At 44.8% G+C, this 21,266-nt stretch overlaps 1 pseudogene; it reads right to left on the bottom strand.

Moving 5' to 3' along the window:
* Positions 1 to 21,266, bottom strand: part of LOC140211459 (uncharacterized) — a 177,496-nt pseudogene that overhangs the window by 115,769 nt on the left and 40,461 nt on the right.

Here is a 21,266-nt window from a genome sequence, read left to right as displayed (position 1 = left end):
CCTGGTTGGCCATGATTTCAGGCTTTTGTGTCCTCTGCACAATGGCAGAAGGGACTAGTAAGAATGTCTGAGATAGGTGGAGTCTTTGATTATGTTGGCTACTTTACTGGGGCAGTGAGAAGTATAGATAGAGACCACAGAAGGGAGGCTTGTTCCTGTGTGCTGAGCTGTGTCCACAACTCTTTGAAGTTCTTAGTCATGCACAGAGCAATTGACAAACCAAGCCATTATGCACCTTGACAGAATACCTTGTACGGTGCTTCAACCCAAGCATGCAAATTCATACAAAGAACAAAAGAAGTGAGTATTGTCATTCAGACTATCCAGCTTAAGATAGTCGTAATGACATCATAAATATGATCTATGAATGTGATTCCACATCCTATGTTCATACTCATCTTCCAAGTTCCAAGTAATGATGTTCTTTTGGTTTAGTTCATTTATACATTTATATGATAAGTTTGCTTATTTTTAGATTTTCATTGAGCTAGTGAAAAGCCTGCACTACCCTAGCTTCAAGGTGATGCTATCAAGTAAAAGATATCCAGCGATACTCCACATTGAATTATCTCTAGGGACTTTGCAATCTTCCCATTCATTCTAATGAAGACCAGAATTCGACTTGCTTCTGATGACAGCATCAAGGTTTAAGGCTTTTCCTTACAATTCTGTAGAAGCAGGTTTTCCACTGGATATAATCATTTTTTGACATGATTTGATTTGTCACATCTATCCAAAAAGCTTAATGTTGTCCATTAAAATATTTTATCACAAAAGCCTTGTTGTTCCCCCTTCCAAACAAAAAGCTTGTGTGGCCTTTGTAAAAGGGTTTGTCCCTGGTCACAGCACTTTTTGGTTGACTCTTTATCAACCATTTATTATTTTCAATAATAAAAACATCTATTTTTTAATTTTAGATTTCTAGCATCTTTAGATACTTGTTTTGATCAACAAGCATAAACATGTTGTACACACTTTGTCACTTATGCTCACATTGGTCAGGCAGGTCACATTGTACCTAATTTGCTACTCAGCAATATTTGCACAGGTACATACAGTACAGCTTAACGTCTCAACACAGATACTGTTTGACTCTGCTATCTAGCAAATAAACCATGACCTCTAAAAATATAATGATTTAGTGCCTTGTGCATATACAAAGACATTGTATTCAATTCAATATTAATCCATTATGTATCCATGCATGGTTAACATGCTACAGACAGATCAAAGGTTAAGGAGCGATTGCTTACCATTGCCATCAGTAATTTTGGTCAGTCACTAACAGTGTGCAGGAGATAGGTGACTGGAAGATTATGGTATCTGTGCATCCATAAAGAGTTTCAATTTCCAGCTTATAATTACTACGGATTCTTACCTCAAATTCCCCTGTACACTTCGCATCAGGGATGCTCACCATATTCTCCACAATAAGTTCTGGAAACCCCTGTCGGGAGAACCAATGGATTTAAGATTAAGCAACTTTCAGAAACAATTGGCATAAAAGAAATTCTTGATTGAAAGAAATAATGGCAAATAGTGAAAGATAATTTCTATAAAGGGCCAAAAACATTAAGTCTATGAAGGCCACAGGTGTGTAAAGCATCTGTGTGTAGATTATCAGCGGAAGAGTCAGAGGGAAAGTGAGAAGAAATAGACTGAGAGGGCTTTTCACGTGTGGAATGATTTGGATATGCGATTGTTTAAAAGGCCATTAGCTACAGAGAGAGAGAGAATACAATCTCCAGTGGGAAAGTATAATGAATGGTCATTCACCCGAAACCCCTATTCAACTGCCTGATCTGAGGTATGTATTGCACTTTCTGTTTTGATTGTAGGTTTGTGGGTAATATTTAGCTTTAAATTGTTCAAACACATTTTCATGTGGCATCATGGGGTGTTTTACGTTGAAGATTCAATAAATCCATCAACATTCTCAATATGCAGCACTCCATCAGTGCACTAGTGTCACACTGGGATTATATTTCCTGCACGGTGAAGCAAATTAGCATTGACCGAGTTGACATTGAGCAGACACTGACCTGTCAGGATCTACCATAGCCAATCAGAACCAGGAAGTATTTCTCAAATATAGTGCATGAAGAAGGCCCATACTTTGAGTGGTGTGAGGTTTATTACAATATGCAAAGGAACATTATTATATGCCACTAGACTTATATCACAGATGTTGAATGCTAAGCATAGTGTAGCGGTTTTGTGACATAATTACAGCTCAGGGCATCGGAGTTTGGAGTTCAATTTCAGAGTTCTCTGTAAGGAGGCCCTGTGCGTCCTCCCCATGAAATACTCTCTAGGTCCTCTGGTTTAGGGTAATTGAACATTGTAAGATGTCCTGTGATAAGGTTAAGGTTAAATTGGGTTTGGCAGGGATATCAGGGCAGTGCAGCTTGAGCGGCCAGAAAGGCCTATTCCAAGCAGTATCCTAAATAAATAAACGAAACATGCAATCTTTCAACAATGTCAATGTGAATAGGGGAAACCACTAAAGCAAAATCTAAAGGAATTAAACACTCAAACTGGAGATACTGAAATCTTGAACATTTTACAAAGATGTTGTCCCTCACTTCCCTGTTTCTCAATGATAGGCTGTTTTCTTTCTCATTGGCTATCCTTTACTGATGTTTTTGTAAACTGCTTCACCATGACCTCGTATCAAACTACAGAGTTTCGAAGGAAAATGCGGTCAGCAAGACTTCACTGGAAATCAGAAAGATACTGCAAGTTGCATTGCATTTCTACTTCCATACCGTCACCTAAAATAAATGGAAGAGTATCTCAAAAGAATCTCCTTGTCTGGAGGGACTCAGCAGCTGGAGCAACATCTGTGAGGGGAAAGGAATTGTCAGTGTTTCCCATGAGTTCCTCCAGTCAATTGGTAATGTAAAATGGTCCTGTAGAAGCGTTTAAACTCACTTTTATATGCCAGACCAGAAGCAGGGAGATGGCCATGCCAGCTGTGGCCCTTCCTTTACCATTGCAACAACTTAAGACAATCACTGTGTTTTGATCTACTGTTAAATTTGACCTTATTACACTAAGGAAGGTATCAAATTCCTGTCGATACAAAGAAAAATGCAAAAATCAGAACTGATAATTACATTATTATATTTTGCTTCACTTCTCAGAGTTTGCTTTAATGTTTTCAAATCCAAATTTTAACTCACAGCATTTAATCATCCAGTTTAAGGTACAAAAGTGAACAGTCCGCTTTCCAGAAAGAAGAAATGTAATTATGGATTTCTCTGCTTTGCCCCTATCAATCTTCCAAGCAAATCCTGGGGAGTGAATATGAACAAGAGGAACTTCCTGTCAGAGTCTCAATGAACCATATCCTCAGCCTAGTGTGGGGAAGGAGTTTGATTTGGGCATAGGAAGCCATGGATTTCTTTATGGGACTAAGAGGATAACTTCCTAAAGCAGGCCCTGGAGGTAAAAGCAGGCTATTGCTGCCTTTGAGTGACTTAAGTTTGTACAGTGCACAAAGTCAGGGGATGGGAAGAGAAAATCGCAATACTGACATTAACCACACGTGTACTCAGCTTCCGCCGGATTAGCAGTTTAAAGTGCCTACCTGCCTGATGCAAGCATTCAGACTCGTTCAGTCAGACATCTTGGTTGGTACAGACAAGTTGAGCCAAAAGGCCTATTTCTATGCTGTGTACTCTATGACCTCATGACTCTACGAGAATTGCTTGGCATTAGTTCAGATATTCATGAACTTAGGTCCTGCTCCAGAGATGTTAGGACATAATTCCCACTGGCATCCAAGTTCAAGTTGAAACAGCATTCCTCCACGGCCAAGGTACAAACATGCAACACACAGCACAGTCACGCCCAAGTCCCCAATGACATGTCCACAAATTGATGGTGCAGCTCTGGGCAACGTGCAGAAATGTTATGGTTCTGCTGTAGGCCACAGACATTTGGGCTGTACAGCTGTTTCCAGAGAATTATATCCAATCTAAAACATTTAAGTTCAGATTTTAAGTGATTCTCTAGCCCCAATGAGACCAAGTGCTTGCTCCAATTCTGCCTATACCCCAACATCAACACCCTCCCCCACCACAATCACCATCTCCTCACGCCAGTTTAATTCTGACACCAAGTCTAGATCTGCCAGAGTTTGAGTACTGCCGTAACAGCAGCTCCTCAATCAAGCCAACCCTCCAGAGAAGTTGGGGGGGGACCTTCCAGTACAGCAACATGTGAATGACAGCTCCTCAATCAAGCCAACCCTCCAGAGAAGTTGCGGGGGGAGTCATTAAACGCTGCCCTTCCAGTACAGTGACAAAAATAAATGGCTGATTGTGGCCCAAACAAATAAATCTCTCAATCTTATTGCAAGTATTTTTGTGAGCCAGGTTGCAGGAATATTTCTCTGTGGGTTACACTGATAAGGTGCAGGACCTTCTCACCACTACTGACAAAAAATAAGGCCTTGGTACCTTCTTGTGCTTGAATTTCTAATGGCAAATGTGACCAGGTGGTAGATCTGTGCTAAGAGTCAGCCCTATGTTATAATAATGAGGCTATTAATGAAGATATTGAAGGGCAGGCAAAGATTTAGGATAATTATTTTCTCGGTATAAAATATATATAGGTTTTCACAAACTTTTTATATATTACATTGTAGCGGTGTGCTACACACAGTGTTAGAATAACGACACGTAGTCGGTGAGTTGGAGTTGTGATAAAAGAGATTTATTCAAACTTCGCGGCCTCCTTTAAAGCCTTCCCGCTCCCGCCCTCCCTGGGCGGGACTGCTGTGGGGAATGCATATTCCCAGACTCTTTCCGCGCGTGGGATTTTCCCCCTGCTGGTGAAGATGGCGACCTTTTTGGGGCCGGCCTCTCCGCCGGCGCGCGCGGTTGTGAGCCGGTTCGTGTGTGCTAGAAAGTGGGTCGCCACATAACCCCCCGCCTCCAAGAACCGGCGATACCTCCCCCAATGTCCACAGTCTGGATCAGCCTCTGTTTGGGAGGTCTGCCCCTGCGCTGAGGTGCCTGTGCCCGGACCGGCTGCACCAAGTCCACATGGGCTGGTTTGAGTCGGTCCACCGTGAAAACCTCCTCTCTCCCCCCAGTGTCCAGCATGAACGTGGACCTGTTGTTCCTGATCACTTTAAACGGCCCCTCATAGGGCCGCTGTAGCGGTGCCCGGTGTCTGCCCCGTCGTACAAAAAGAAACTTACAGTTCTGCAGGTCTTTGGGTACACAGGTCGGGCTCTGTCTGTGCTGTGAAGTGGGGATGGGGGCCAGGTTACTGAGCCTCTCCCGTAGTCTGTCCAGGACTGCTGTGGGTTCTTCCTCTTGCCCCCTTGGGGCTGGTATGAACTCTCCTGGGACGACCAGGGGCGCGCCGTACACCAACTCGGCCAACGAGGTGTGCAGATCCTCTTTGGACGCCGTGCGGATTCCGAGCAGGACCCAGGGAAGCTCGTCCACCCAGTTGGGCCCCTCCAGGCGGGCCGTGAGAGCCGACTTCAGGTGACGGTGGAAACGCTCCACTAGTCTGTTTGACTGTGGGTGGTAGGCAGTTGTGTGGTGTAGCTGCGATCCTAAAAGGCTGGCCATAGCTGACCACAGGCTGGAGGTGAACTGGGCGCCGCTGTCGGAGGTAATGTGGGCCGGTACCCCGAAGTGTGCTACCCAGGTTGCAATCAGTGCTCGGGCGCAGGATTCGGAGGTGGTGTCGGTGAGCGGGACTGCCTCTGGCCATCTGGTGAACTGGTGTATCATAGTTAGGAGGTACCGCGCTCCTCGCGATACTGGCAGGGGCCCCACGATATCCACATGGATGTGGTCGAACCTCCGGCGGGTGGGTTCGAACCGCTGCGTCGGAGTCTTGGTATGCCGCTGCACCTTGGCCGTTTAGCACTGCATGCACGTTTCGGCCCATCCACTGACCTGTTTACGCAGCCCATGCCACACGAACCTATTGGAGACCAGCTGGACGATTGTCCTGATGGAGGGGTGCGCTAAGTTGTGAATGGAGTCGGAAACTCGTCGCCGCCAGGCTGCTGGGACGACGGGGTGGGATTGGCCGGTAGCTACGTCACATAGTAGGGTCCTCTCACCTGGGCCTATGGGGAGGTCTTGGATCTGCAAACCGGAGACTGCAGTCCTGTAATTGGGGATCTCAGCGTCTGTCTCTGTGCCTCTGCCAGCGCTGCATAGTCCACCCCCTGGGACAGGGCCTGTATGGTAGGTCTGGAAAGTGCATCCGCCACGACGTTGTCCTTCCCCGAGACATGCCGGATATCCGTCGTGTACTCGGAGATGTGGGACAGATGTCGCTGCTGGCAGGACGACCAGGGGTCGGACACCTTCGTGAACGCAAAGGTAAGCGGTTTGTGGTCTGTAAACGCGGTGAAGGGCCTACCTTCTAAGAAGTATGTGAAATGCCAGATTGCGAGGTATAGTGCCAATAGCTCCTGGTCAAAAGCACTGTATTTGAGTTCAGGTGGTCGTAGGTGTTTGCTGAAGAACGCCAGGGGTTGCCAGCAACCCTCGATGAGTTGCTCCATCACCCCACCGACTGCTGTGTTGGATGCGTCTACCGTGAGGTCAGTAGGAACGTCCGTTCTGGGGTGCACTAGCATCGCAGCGTTTGCCAAGGCTTCTTTGGTTTTAACGAAAGCGGCTGCAGCCCCTTCATCCCAGGTAATGTTCTTGCCCTTACCCAACATCAGAGTGAACAGGGGGCGCATGGTTCGGGCTGCTGAGGGGAGGAAACGGTGGTAGAAATTCACCATACCCACGAATTCCTGCAGGCCTTTGATTGTATTGGGTCGGGGGAAGTGGCGGACCGCGTCTACCTTGGCGGGCAGCGGGGTTGCCCCGTCTTTAGTAATCCTGTGGCCCAGGAAGTTGATGGCGTCGAGTCCGAACTGGCATTTGGCCGGGTTGATTGTAAGGCCAAATTCGCTCAGATGGACGTAGAGTTGACGGAGGTGGGACAGATGCTCCTGCCGACTATTGCTGGCTGTGAGGATGTCGTCCAAATAGATGAATGCAAAGACCAGGTCGCATCCCACCTCGTCCATTAGTTGCTGGAACGTCTGTGCGGCATTCTTTAGACCAAACGGCATGCGGAGGAATTCGAAAAGTCCGAACGGGGTGATGAGTGCTGTTTTGGGGATGTTGTCCGGATGTACCGGGACTTGGTGGTATCCCCGGACGAGGTCTAACTTGGAAAAGATCCTTAAGCCGTGTAGGTTTGCTGCAAAGTCTTGAATGTGTGACACAGGGTAGCGGTCTGGTGTTGCAGTCTCGTTCAGTCTGCGGTAGTCGCTGCCTGGTCTCCAGCCCCCCATTGCCTTGGGCACCATGTGCAGTGGGGAGGACCATGGGCTGTCGGACCGTCGTATGATCCCCAATGCCTCCATCTTCTTGAACTCCTCCACAGAAAAGGACAGGACAACAGAGAGGAGACAGAGAAAAGGACAGGACGACAGAGAGGAGGCAGAGAAAAGGACAGGACAACAGACAGGAGACAGAGAAAAGGACAGGACGACGGAGAGGCGACAGTGGCCGTGCCTATGGCACAGAGTACAGCCCTGTAGCTCAGAAGGGTAGGGAAAGGAAGAGGAGGGCAGTAGTAATAGGGGACTTGATAGTAAGGGGGTCAGACAGGTGATTCTATGGACGCAGTCCAGAGACCCGGATGGTAGTTTGCCTCCCTGGTGCCAGGGTCCGGGATATTTCTGATCATGTCCAAGATATCCTGAAGTGGGAGGGTGAGGAGCCAGAGGTCGTGGTACATATAGGTACTAATGACATAGGTAGGAAAAGGGAAGAGGTCCTGAAAGGAGAATATAGGGAGTTAGGAAGGGAGTTGAGAAAAAGGACCGCAAAGGTAGTAATCTCCGTTTTTCTGCCTGTGCTACGTGACAGTGAGAGTAGGAATGCGATGAGGTGGAGGATAAATGCATGGCTGAGGGATTGGAGCAGGGGGCAGGGATTCAAGTTTTTGGATCATTGGGACCTCTTTTGGCGCAGGCATGACCTGTACAAAAAGGACGGGTTACAATTGAATCCTAGAGGGACCAATATCCTGGCGGGGAGATTTGCGAGGGCTACTGAGGTGACTTTACACTAGAATGGTTGGGGGGTGGGAATCAAATTAAAGAGACTAGGAGAGAGGAGGTTAGTTCACAACAGGGGGATGGGAACCAGTGCAGAGAGACAGAGGGGTGTAAAATGAGGATAGAAGCAAAAAGTAGTAAGGTGAAAAGTAAAAGTGGCAGGCCGGCAAATCCAGGGCAAAAATCAAAAAGGGCCACTTTTCAACATAATTGTATAAGGGCTAAGAGAGTTGTAAAAGCGAGCCTGAAGGCTTTGTGTGTCAATGCAAGGAGCATTCCTAACAAGGTGGATGAATTAAAATTGCAGATTGTTATTAATGAATATGATATAGTTGGGATCACAGAGACATGCCTCCAGGGTGACCAAGGATGGGAGCTCAACATTCAGGGATATTCAATATTCAGGAGGGATAGACACGAAAGAAAAGGAGGTGGGGTAGCATTGCTGGTTAGAGAGGAGATTAACGCAATAGAAGGGAAGGACATTAGCCAGGAGGATGTTGAATCGGTATGGGTAGAGCTGCATAACACTAAGGGGCAGAAAACGCTGGTGGGAGTTGTGTACAGGCCACCTAACAGTAGTAGTGAGGTTGGGGATGGTATTAAACAGGAAATTAGAAATGTGTGCAATAAAGGAACAGCAGTTAGAATGGGTGACTTCAATCTACATATGCATTAGGTGAACCAAATTGGTAAGGGTGCTGAGGAAGAGGATTGGTTTTTTGAACCAACATGTCGAGGAACCAACTAGAGAGCAGGCTATTCTAGACTGGGTATTGAGCAATGAGGAAGGGTTAATTAGCAATCTTGTCGTGAGAAGCCCCTTGGGTAAGAGTGACCATAATATGGTGGAATTCTTCATTAAGATGGAGAGTGACATAGTTAATTCAGAAACAAAGGTTCTGAACTTAAAGAAGGGTAACTTTGAAGGTATGATACGTGAATTAGCTAAGATAGACTGGCAAATGACACTTAAAGGGTTGACGGTGGATATGCAATGGCAAGCATTTAAAGATCGCATGGATGAACTACAACAATTGTTCATTCCAGTTTGGCAAATCAAGGAAGGTAGTGCACCCGTGGCTGACAAGGGAAATTAGGGCTAGTATCAATTCCAAAGAAGAAGCATACAGATTAGCCAGAAAAAGTGGCTCACCTGAGGACTGGGAGAAATTCAGAGTTCAGCAGAGGAGGATGTAATTAGAAAGGGGAAAAAAGATTATGAGAGAAAACTGGTAGGGAACATTAAAACTGACTGTAAAAGCTTTTACAGATATGTGAAAAGAAAAAGATTGGTTTAGACAAATGTAGGTCCCCTACAGACAGAAACAGGTGAATTGATTATGGGGAGCAAGGACACGGCAGACCAATTGAATAATTACTTTGGTTCTGTCTTCACTAAGGAGGACATAAATAATCTTCTGGAAATAGAAGGGGACAAAGGATCCAGTGAGATGGAGGAACTGAGGTATATACATGTTAGTAGGGAACTGGTGTTAGGTAAATTGAAGGGATTAAAGGCAGATAAATCCCCAGGGCCAGATGGTCTGCATCCCAGAGTGCTTAAGGAAGTAGCCCAAGAAATAGCGGATGCATTAGTGATAATTTTTCAAAACTCTTTAGATTCTGGACTAGTTCCTGAGGATTGGAGGGTGGCTAATGTAACCCCACTTTTTAAAAAAGAAGGGAGAGAGAAACCGGGGAATTATAGACCGGTTAGCCTAACATCGGTGGTGGGGAAACTGCTAGAGTCAGTTATCAAAGATGTGATAACAGCACATTTGGAAAGCGGTGAAATCATCGGACAAAGTCAGCATGGATTTGTGAAAGGAAGATCATGTCTGACGAATCTCATAGAATTTTTTGAGGATATAACTAGTAGAGTGGATAGGGGAGAAGCAGTGGATGTGGTATATTTGGATTTTCAAAAGGCTTTTGACAAGGTCCCACACAGGAGATTAGTGTGCAAACTTAAAGCGCACAGTATTGGGGGAAAGATATTGATGTGGATAGAGAATTGGTTGGCAGACAGGAAGCAAAGAGAGGGAATAAACGGGACCTTTTCAGAATGGCAGGCAGTGACTAGTGGGGTACCGCAAGGCTCAGTGCTGGGACCCCAGTTGTTTACAATATATATTAATGACTTGGAGGAGGGAATTAAATGCAGCATCTCCAAGTTTGCGGATGACACGAAGCTGGGCAGCAGTGTTAGCTGTGAGGAGGATGCTAAGAGGATGCAGGGTGACATGGATAGGTTAGGTGAGTGGGCAAATTCATGGAAGATGCAATTTAATATGGATTAATGTGAGGTTATCCACTTTGGTGGCAAAAACAGGAAAACAGATTATTATCTGAATGGTGGCTGATTAGGAAAAGGGGAGGTGCAACGAGACTTGGGTGTCATTATACACCAGTCATTGAAAGTGGGCATGCAGGTACAGCAGGCGGTGAAAAAGGCAAATGGTATGCTGGCATTTATAGCAAGAGGATTCGAGTACAGGAGCAGTGAGGTACTACTGCAGTTGTACAAGGCCTTGGTGAGACCACACCTGGAGTATTGTGTGCAGTTTTGGTCCCCTAATCTGAGGAAAGACATCCTTGCCATACAGGGAGTACAACGAAGGTTCACCAGATTGATTCCTGGGATGGCAGGACTTTCATATGAAGAAAGACTGGATGAACTGGTCTCGTACTCGTTGGAATTTAGAAGATTGAGGGGGGATCTGATTGAAACGTATAAAATCCTAAAGGGATTTGACAGGCTAGATGCAGGAAGATTGTTCCCGATGTTGGGGAAGTCCAGAACGAGGGGGTCACGGTTTGAGAATAAAGGGGAAGCCTTTTAGGACCGAGATTAGGAAAAACTTCTTCACACAGAGAGTGGTGAATCTGTGGAATTCTCTGCCACAGGAAACAGTTGAGGCCAGTTCATTGGCTCTATTTAAGAGGGAGTTAGATATGGCCCTTGTGGCTAAAGGGGTCAGGGGGTATGGGGGGAAGGCTGGTGCAGGGTTCTGAGTTGGATGATCAGCCATGATCATACTGAATGGCGGTGCAGGCTCGAAGGGCCGAATGGCCTACTCTTGCACCTATTTTCTATGATTCTAACTTTCATATTTGGTCAGGTTAAACCCCATCAGACAGTTTCACTTTTGGTCAGCTTAAACCACATCAGACAGTTTCACATTTGGCCTGGTTAAACCCTATCAGACAGTTTCATATTTCGTCAGGTTAAACCCCATCAGGCAGTTTCACGTTTGGCCAGGTTAAATCCCATCAGACAGTTTCACATTTGGTCAGGTTAAACCCATTAGACATTGACATGTTTGGCCAGGTTAAACCGTATCAGATAGCTTCATGTTTGGTCGGGACCACAGAAAGGAGACAGAAAAGGACAGGACGACAGAAGGGAGACAGAGAAAAGGACAGGACGACGGAGAAGAGATAGAGAAAAGGACAGGACGACGGAGAGGAGTTAGACAAAAGGATAGGACGACAGAGAGGAGACAGAAAAAAGGACAGGACAACACAAAAAAGGACAGGACGACAGAGAAAAGGACAGGACAACAGAGAGGAGTCAGAGAAAAGGACAGGGTGACAGAGAGGAGACAGAGAAAAGGAGAGGACCACAGCGCGGAGATTGAGAAAATGACAGGACGACGGAGAGGAGACAGAGAAAAGGACAGGACCACAGAGAGGAGACAGAGAAAAGGACAGGACCACAGAGAGGAGACAGAGAAAAGGACAGGACGACAGAGAGGAATCTGTGTCAGGCAAATACATTCGAGGCTTTTCAGAGACATTTGGATAAGCACAGGCATGAAAGCAAGATGGAGGGATATGGACATGGTGCAAGTAGGAGGGATTAGTGTTTGGGTGTTGTTGACTTGATCTTTAGCTGGTTCAGCACAACTCTGTGGGCTGACTGGCCTGTTCCTTTTCTGTACTCTTCTGTGTTCTACTGTATAGCACGTTTTTAAAAGTACTTTTATGGTGCAAAATATCACCTCAACAAAATTTTATGAAGTATCCCATCGAACATAGAACAGCACAGCACAAGAACAGGCCCACATGGGCCCGCAATGTTGTGGCAAACTAATTAAATTAATTAATCAAATACTAACTAAACTGCTCTATTCTGCCCTCACAAAGCCAATGTTCTTCCATTTCTTGCACACTCATGTGCCTACCTACGAGAGTTTTGAACACCTCCATCGTATTTGCCTCGACCATCACCTCATTCCAGGCATCCACCACTCCCTGTGTAAAAGATCTTTCATTTAGCCAGGGCAGGCTAATGCTGCATTCCAGGCACCCACTCATCTCAGGCAGTTTGCTTCTGCAAAAGTGAAACGGGTCCAGACAATGTTGCGCAGTTACCTCCCAGGGGATGAGGCATCTCCTACCTTGGGTTTGTGTCTTGCTTGGTGCACCCTTTAAGCAACGTGATTAAAGCAGAACGTTCACACTCACTGTCACTGGTATCTATTCACATCCCATTTACTGGCAGATGTAGGAGATCTGGGTGACTGCACATACTGAGTCTCAGCCTTCCAAACTTCTAAATGTTTCAGAAATAGACCCCTGCCCTTGGTTAATTTTCTGCTGTAGCACCTCAATAACTTACGCTCAGGGTCATAGCATTATAGAGCAATGCAGTGCAGAAACAGCTCACACGGTCTACACAGGCTACAGCAGCCTCCCCGATGATCACTCTTGCCCACATTTAGCCCATAGACATCCAAGCCCCTCCCCACTGTCTACTCATACAGATGTTTCTTAACTGGTGCTCATTGCACCCACCTCCTCATTCAAGTACTCACTGCTCTCTGTGTGAAGAAGTTACCTCTCTGCCTCTTATCTTCTATAGTTTTACACTCCCCAACCCTGGGAAAAAGATTTTGACTCTCCAGCTTATCCATATCTTTTGTGATTTTATAAACATATGGGGTCACCCATAATTCTTCTACATTGCAGGGAATAACCAAACTTGACCTCTAACTCAGGCCCTCTGGTCTATGCAGTTCCTCTCCAGCTTCACAATGTCCTCCTATAACAGAGCAAGCTAAGCTGTTCATATTGTTCCAAGAGTGGCCTCCCAGGACTTTTTAACAGCAGCATGATATCGACGCCCTGACTAATGATGGCTAGCGTGCTAAACACCTTCTTCACCACCCTACCTACTTGTCTGGCCACCTTCTGTAAATTATGCACTCCTGGCCCCAGGCCCTTTGTTGCACAATGTGCATCAGTGCCTTGCCATTCACTCTAGAGGTCCTACCCTGATCCGTCTGTCCAAACTGCTTCACCTCGCACTTCTCTAAATTGGAATATGTTTGCCATTCTGCAGCCTATCTCCCGAACTGATCAAGATTTCTTTGCAATTCATTGTAACTTGCTTTAGTATCAACAATTTAGTATCATCAGCAAACTTGATAATGGTGTCATGCACAGTAATATTCAAATCATTTACATAAAGAATGAATAACAAAGGTCTCAATATTAACCCTGGGACACTCCACTAGTCATAGGACTGCAGTGAGAGAATGACTTCAACTATCATCTTCTGCCAATTCTGAATCAACCTCGCTATCTCCCCATGTAGCCAGAACAGCTGCCATACAGGACCTGTCAAAGGTCTTACTAAAGTGCATTTAGATAACCTCCGCTGTCCTACCTTCATACATCCCCTTAGTTAGAATCAGGTTCAAATGTATTTATCATATTTATCACAGGTACATCAAAACAAACAGTGAAATGCATTGTTTCTCTTAACAATGTAGGAATGTGCCTGCGAGTGTTGCCACAGTCTGATGCCAACATAGCATGCCCACAATGCTCGCAGAACACAGAACACAACAAGCAACAAAACAACAACAGCAAAACACATTCCTTCCCACAGTCCTCCAATCCCAGAACTAGTCTCCAGCCATCATGCTTCAAGGTTTGGGCTGCTCCGCAATTCCATCACAGCTGATCTCAGATCCCATTCAACCCCACACACCTGCCTTCTCACCGTATCCTTTGATGCCCTGACTGATCAGGAAACGATCAACTTCTGCCTTAAATATACACACAGACCTTACCTCCACCACAATCTGTGGCAGAGCATTCCACAGATTTACCATTCTCTGGCTAAAAAGAAATATCTGTTCTAAAGGTTCACACCTCAATTTTGAAGCTGTGCCCTCTAGTTCTGGATACCCCCACTATAGGAAACATCCTCTCCACATCCACTCTATCTACCATTTCAATATTCGGTAGGTTTCAATGAGATCCCCCCCCCCCCCCACCGCATTCTTCTAGATTCCAGTGAGTACAGGCCCAAAGCTGCCAAACGCTTCTCATACATTAACCCCTTCATTCCTGGAATCATCCTCATGAACCTCCTCTGGACTCTCTCCAACACGTCCTTTCTGAGATATGGGACCCAAAACTGTTGACAATACTCCAAGTGCAGCCTGACTAGTGTCTTATAAAGGCTCAGCATAATCTCTTGCTTTTATGTTCTATTTCCCTTGAAATAAATGCTAACATTGCATTTGCCTTCTTCACAGACCCAACCTGTAAATTCACCTTAGTCTCCAAGTACCTCAAAACCTCATCCTTAATAATAGACTCCAACACTTTCCCAACCACTGAGGTTAGGCTAACTGGCCTATAATTTCCTTTCTTTTGCCTTCCTCCCTTCTTAAAGAGTGGAGTGACATCTGCAATCTTCCAGTCCTCTGGGACCATGCCAAGGTCAAGTGATTATTGAAAGATCACGACCAATGCATCCATTATCTCTTCAGCAACCTCTCTCATGATTCTGGGACGTAGTCCAACTTGTCCAGGTGACTTATCTACCTTAAGACCTTTCAGTTAAGCTAGCACTTTTTCTTTGTAATAGCAATGGCACTCACAGACCTCTGGCACACTGCTAGTGTCTTCCACAGTGAAGACAGATGCAAAGTACCCATTAAGTTCATCTGCCCTTTCTTTGTCCCCCATTACTCCCTCATCAGCATCATTTTCCAGTGGTACAATATCAACTCTCACCCCCCCTTTTATTCTTTTATAACTGAAAAAACTTTTGGTATCCTGCTTTATATTATTAGCTAGTCTGCCCTGATATTTCATCTTTTCCATTCTTATAACTTTTTTAGTTGTCTTTGTTTGATTTTAAAAGCTTCCAAATCACCCAACTTCCTACTCACTTTTGCTATCTTCAATGCCCTTTTCTTGGCTTTTATGCAGTCCTTGACTTCCCTTGTCAGCCACGATTGCCTACTCCTGTATGAGAACTTCCCTTCATTCCATTGCTCAAAATCATTAAGGGTATAAGTAAAGTGGATGCCAGCTGCTACTTCAAAATTAATCCATTAACAAGGTCACGGGACCATAGGTGAAGACTGGTTTCGGGGAAATTTCAGACTAATGTCAGGAAGTATTTCTTTACAGAGCGAGTTGCGGACACATGGAACAAACTACCTAGTTGTGAGTAGTACTTTATTGACTTTCAAATCTAAACCTGATGGTAATTTCAACACAGGATGTGGACAGGAATTTGGCAAGCCTTGCTGGGCTGAATGGCCTGTTCTTGTCTAAAAACTTTCTAATGTTCTCATGCTTTGTACATTCGAGGTCACGCCTGACAAACCTTCTGGAATTTTCTGTTGAGATCATGGTCCAGACTGTGGCTTTTATGTGAGATGATTATGGGAATAGAGAGGAGAGTTAGAGATAGAGGTCAGGTTGGGGTTTAGGGCACTAATGTGGAAAGTTGGAGGTCAGATTAGGGTTTAGCAATAGAGACGTGGAAGAGTTAGATTAGATTATGAAAACACTCAGTCCTCTGAGTGGTCAGGCCTCTGGTCTGCGTTCAAAGTCCAGAAACACGTAAGTGTGCCGAAGGATGCTTGAAGGCCCGAAATTAAGCTGAATGGCCTAATTCTGCTCCTATGTCTTATGGTCTAACCTGGTCTGTATTAATCTAGCTGAAAAACCTCTTGGGATTATCTTTAACACTGCCTGTTAAATCCATCTCATATCCTCTTTTGCCTTCCTGGTCTTAAACTTTTTGTATTTGTTGAGGGATTCATTCGTACCCAGTTGCCTAAATATGATGTGGCTTCCTTCTTTTTCCTTACAAGTCTCAAAATGCCATATCAGCCAGGGTTCCCTGAACTCAGAATGTTTACCCTTCTCCCTAACAGGAATATGCTTCCTCAACACTATTTGCTCCCTTCACCTATCTTTGTATCATCTGCAAACCCATCAATTCTGCCATCCAAATTATTGATATGCAATGCAAAAAGCAGTACCAACACTGACCCCTGCAGCACACCACTAGTCACTGGAAATTGACCAGAAAAAGCCCCCTTTGTTCCTACTCCTTGCTTCTTGTCTATCTGCCAATCTTCTAGCCATGCAACTATCTTTCCTGACATACCATGGGCTCTTACCTTGTTAAGTAGCCTCATGTGTGGCACCTTGTCAAATGCGTTCTGAAAATCTGCATAAACAAGATTCAGTTTGTTTATCCTGCCTATTATTTCCTCGGAGAAATCCAACAGATTTTTTCAGGCAAGACTTCCCTTTAAGGAAACCATACTTAGGGTTATTTCATCCTGTGCTTCTAAGTATCCCAATACTCCATCCTTAATAATGGACGCCGACATCTTTCCAGCCACTGAAGTCAGACTAAATGGCCAATAATTTACTTTGTTCTGCCTCCCTCTTTTCTTAAAGAATGCACTGGAACCATCATTACTAATGTCTCCACAATCTCTTCAGCTTCCTCTTACAGAACCCTGCGGTGTAGTCCTTCTGGTGCAGGTGACTTATCTACCTCCAGATCTTTCAGCTTCCCAAGCACCTTCTCCTTAGTAATAATAACTGAATTCACACCTGACACTTCCGAATTTCTGCATGCTGCCAGTGTCATCCACAATAAAGGTTGATGCAAAATACTTAAGTTTATCTGCCTTTTCTTTGTACCCTGTTATTACATCTCCAGTATCAATTTCCAGCAGTCTGATATCAACTCTTGGCTCTTTTACTCTTCATATATCAGAAGCAACTTTTGGTATCATTTTTGATATTGGCTATTTCACCTTTTCTCTCCTGGATTTTTCAGTTGCCTTCTGTTGGTTTTTAAAAGCCTCTCAATCCGCTAACTCGCACTAATTGTTGCTATATTATATACCATCTCCTTTCCTTTTATGCTATATTTAATTTCCCTTGTCAGCCATGGTTGTTTCATCCTCTCTTTGAAAAAACTCTTTCCCCTTGGGAACATATCTGTCCTGTACCTTCCAAATTACCCCCAAATACTCCAGCTGTCGCTGACCTGCTGCCATCCCTCCTAGCGTCCCTTCCAGTCAGCTCTGGCCAGCTTCTCTCGCTAGCTTGCAATTCCTTTTACTCCATTTGATACACCTGACTTTAGCTTCTCCTTCTCAAATTGCAGGATGAATTCTATGATATCATGATCACTAGCTCTTAAGGGTTCACTTACCTTAAGCTCCATAATTAAATCTGGTTCATTACACAACACTCAATTCAGAAGTGCCTTTCTGCTCATGGACTCAACCACAAGCTGCTCAAAAAAGTAATCTTCTAGGCATTCTACAAGCTCCATCTCTTGGGATCCAGCACCAACTTGATTTTCCCAGTCTACCTGCAAGTTGACTATTATAACATTGTCCTTTTGACATGCCTTTTCTATCTCCCATTGTAATTGGTATCCCACCTCCTGGTTATTCTTTGGAGGCTTGCATATAGCATCCATCAGGATCTTTTTACCCTTGCAGTTTCTTAACTCTACCACAAGGTTTCTATATTGTAATGTCCAAAGCATTATAGTTTCCTGTACTGGCCATGCTATTATTTCATCACCATTGTTTCTGATACAGCTTGCTTTACAAAGGCACACCTCAGCCTTGCAATTCTGCCCTGTCAATGGCTGATCCTTCCTCACAGACTCTCTACATGTCGCATCTACCAATATATCAACTCTTTATCCTCCGACATATTACTCTGGTTCTCAATGACCCCTGCCTAACTAGTTTAAACCCTCCCCAACAGCTCTAGCAAATCTGCCCGCAAGGGTAAAGCACGAGACATGGGAGCAGAATTAGGCCATTCAGCCCATCGAGTGCACTCCACCATTCCATCATGGCAGATCCCAGATCCCTCTCAACCCCATACACCTGCTTTTTCACCACATCCTTTGATGCCCTGACCGATCAAGAAGCGATCAACTTCCACCTTAAATATACCCACGGACTTGGCCTCCAACAAAGTCTGTGGCAGAGCATTCCACAGATTCACTACTCTCTGGATGAAAAATTCCTCCTTAGCTCTGTTCCAAAAGGTCACCACTCAATTTTGAGGCTGTGTCCTCTAATTCTGGATACCCCCACCATAGGAAACATCCTCTCCACATCCACCCTATCTAGTCTTTTCAACATTCGGTAGGTTTCAATGAGATCCCCACACTTCTAAAGTACAGGGAGTACAGGACCAAAGCTGCCAGATGCTACTCATAAGTTAACCCCATTCATTCCCGGAATCATCGTCATGAACCTCCTCTGGACTCACTCCAGTGACAACACATCCTTTCTGAGATATGGAGCCCAAAACCGTTGACAATACTCCAAGTGCAGCCTGACAAGTGTCGTATAAAGGCTCAGCATTATATCCTTACTTTTATATTCTGTTCCCCTGGAAATAAATGCCAACAATGCATTTGCCTTCTTTACCACAGACTCAACCTGTAAATTAACCTTCTGGGAGTCTTGCACAAGGATTCCTAAGTCCCTCTGCACCTCTGATGTTTGAACTTCTCCCCATTTAGATAACAGTCCACACTATTTTACCAAAATGGATTATCATACATTTCCAAACACTGTATTCCATCTGCCACTTTTTTGTCCATTCTTCCAATTTGTCTAACTCCTGCAATCACATTGTTTCCTCAGCACTACCTACCTTCCCCTATCTTCATATCATCCGCAAACTTTGCCACAAAGCTGTCAATTCCATTATCCAAATCATTGACAAACAGTGCGAAAAGTAGCAGTCCCAATAATGACCCCTGAGGAACATCACTAGTCACTGGCAGTCAACCAGAAAAGGCCCCTTTTATTCCCACTCACTGTCTCCTGCCTGTCGCCATTCCTCTGTCCATGCCAGTATTTTTCTTGTAACGCTATAGGATTTTATCTTGTTAAGCAGCCTCATGTGTGGCATCTTATCAAATACCTTCTGAAAATCCAAGTAAGTGACATCCACTGCCTCTCCTTTGTCCACCCTGCTTGTTACTTCCTCGAAGAACTTCAACAGATTTGTCAGGCAAGATTTCCGTTTACAGAAACCACACTGACTTTGACTTATTTTATCATTAGTTTCCAAGTACCTCGAAATCTCATCCTTAATAACAGACTCCAACATTTTCCCAACCACTGAGGTTAGGCTAACTGGCCTATAATTTCCTTTCTTTTGCTTTCCTCCCTTCTTAAATAGTGGCGTGACATTTGCAATTTCCCAGTCCTCTGGGACCATGCCAGAATCCAGTGATTCTTGAAAGATGATGACCAATGCATCCGTTATCTCTTCAGCAACCTCTCTAAGGACTCTGGGATGTAGTCCATCTGGTCCAGGTGACTTATCCACCTTAAGACCTTTGAGTTTGCCTGGCAGTTTTACATTTGTCCACCTCAAGTTCTGGTGTAATCCTTCCATTTTGTGCAGGTCACATCTTCCCCTTAAGAGATCTTAACAATGCAGATGTCTGAAACCCTGCCTCCTGAACCAATTCATGAGCCTCGCATTCATATGCCAAATCATCCTATTCTTACCTTCACCAGCACGCGACATTAACAGCAATCCAGAGATTACTACCCTTGAAGCCCTGCTTTTCAACTCTCCACGTAGTTCCCTATATTCTCTCTTCAGGACCTCATCCTTTTCCCTACCAGTATTATTAGTACCAATACCTATCATGATTGCCAACTGCTCACCACCCCTCCCCGCCTTAGAATGTTGTGGATCTGATCCGAGATATCCCTTATCCTGACGCCTGGGAGGCAACATACCATCCGGATCCTGACGAAGGGTTCCGGCCCGAAACGTCCACAGATCTTTTCTACTGATGCTGCCCGGCCTGCTGAGTTCCTCCAGCATGTTGTGAGTGTTGCTTTGACTCCATCATCTGCAGATTATTTTGTGTATACCATCCGGGTTCTCTTTCATGTCTAAAGAATTTCCTACCTACTCCTCTAACTATTGAATCGACTATCACCTCTGTACTCCTCTTCCTCCCCGTTCCATTCTGAGCCACACAGCCGGACTCTGTGATAGACACCTCATCACTGCAGCTCTCCCCAGGTAGGCAGTCTAAAGTGGTATACTTGTTATTGAGGGGCTGACATTTTATGTGCGGGACTGTTACTGTCCTGATGTGTTAATTGGGCTCTAGGAGCATTGTGCTGTTATTACTATGAACTGAAATGTCACCACTTCATGGTTTAGTTATCACCTTGCAGAGTGACAGTTGTTTCAAGTCTTACCTTTCCACTTGAGGAAATGCTGTTCTGTGAGCTACGATCAGTGCACCTATCACCATTCCAAGATTAGAATGTCCAATTCCTGTCTGACAGCAGGAGGTGGCTTGGGACTTGTCCTGAAAATGATGTTTGGACAGTCCTAAAAATGATAACAGAACACAGGACTGAATAACGAGAAAATTTGCAAATGACAATTCAGCTGATGTTCCAGCTTTATAGCAAAACACTGGATTGGATTGAACTCACATCTGTGAAGTCTCAAACTTCTAGGCCTATTCATTCAAACTGAGATCAGTTAGTTCTCAGCTGGGCTACCAGACTGGGAAAATGCTTACCATTTTTCAACAAAGTTAATTTAGATATCCATAAATCTATAGTTAATGAGCTGCAGCAATTATAGAATAATATGATCTCACTGCCAGAAGAGGACATTCGGTTGCCAGCACCTTTGAGAACAAAATCAATCACACTTAGAGTTAGGGTTTCAGAAGGCTACAGCAAAGAAACAGGTCCTTCAGACCATCTAGTCCATGCTGAACTATTAATCTGTTTCATCCCATTGACCTGCGCCTGAACCTCTCTCATCCATGTACACTACCTATCTA

Source organism: Mobula birostris, chromosome 17, assembly GCF_030028105.1.
Source record: "Mobula birostris isolate sMobBir1 chromosome 17, sMobBir1.hap1, whole genome shotgun sequence".
Taxonomy (NCBI): Eukaryota; Metazoa; Chordata; class Chondrichthyes; order Myliobatiformes; family Myliobatidae; genus Mobula; species Mobula birostris.
The sequence above is the reverse complement of the archived record's forward strand: the minus strand, read 5'-3'. Positions and strand labels throughout refer to the sequence as shown.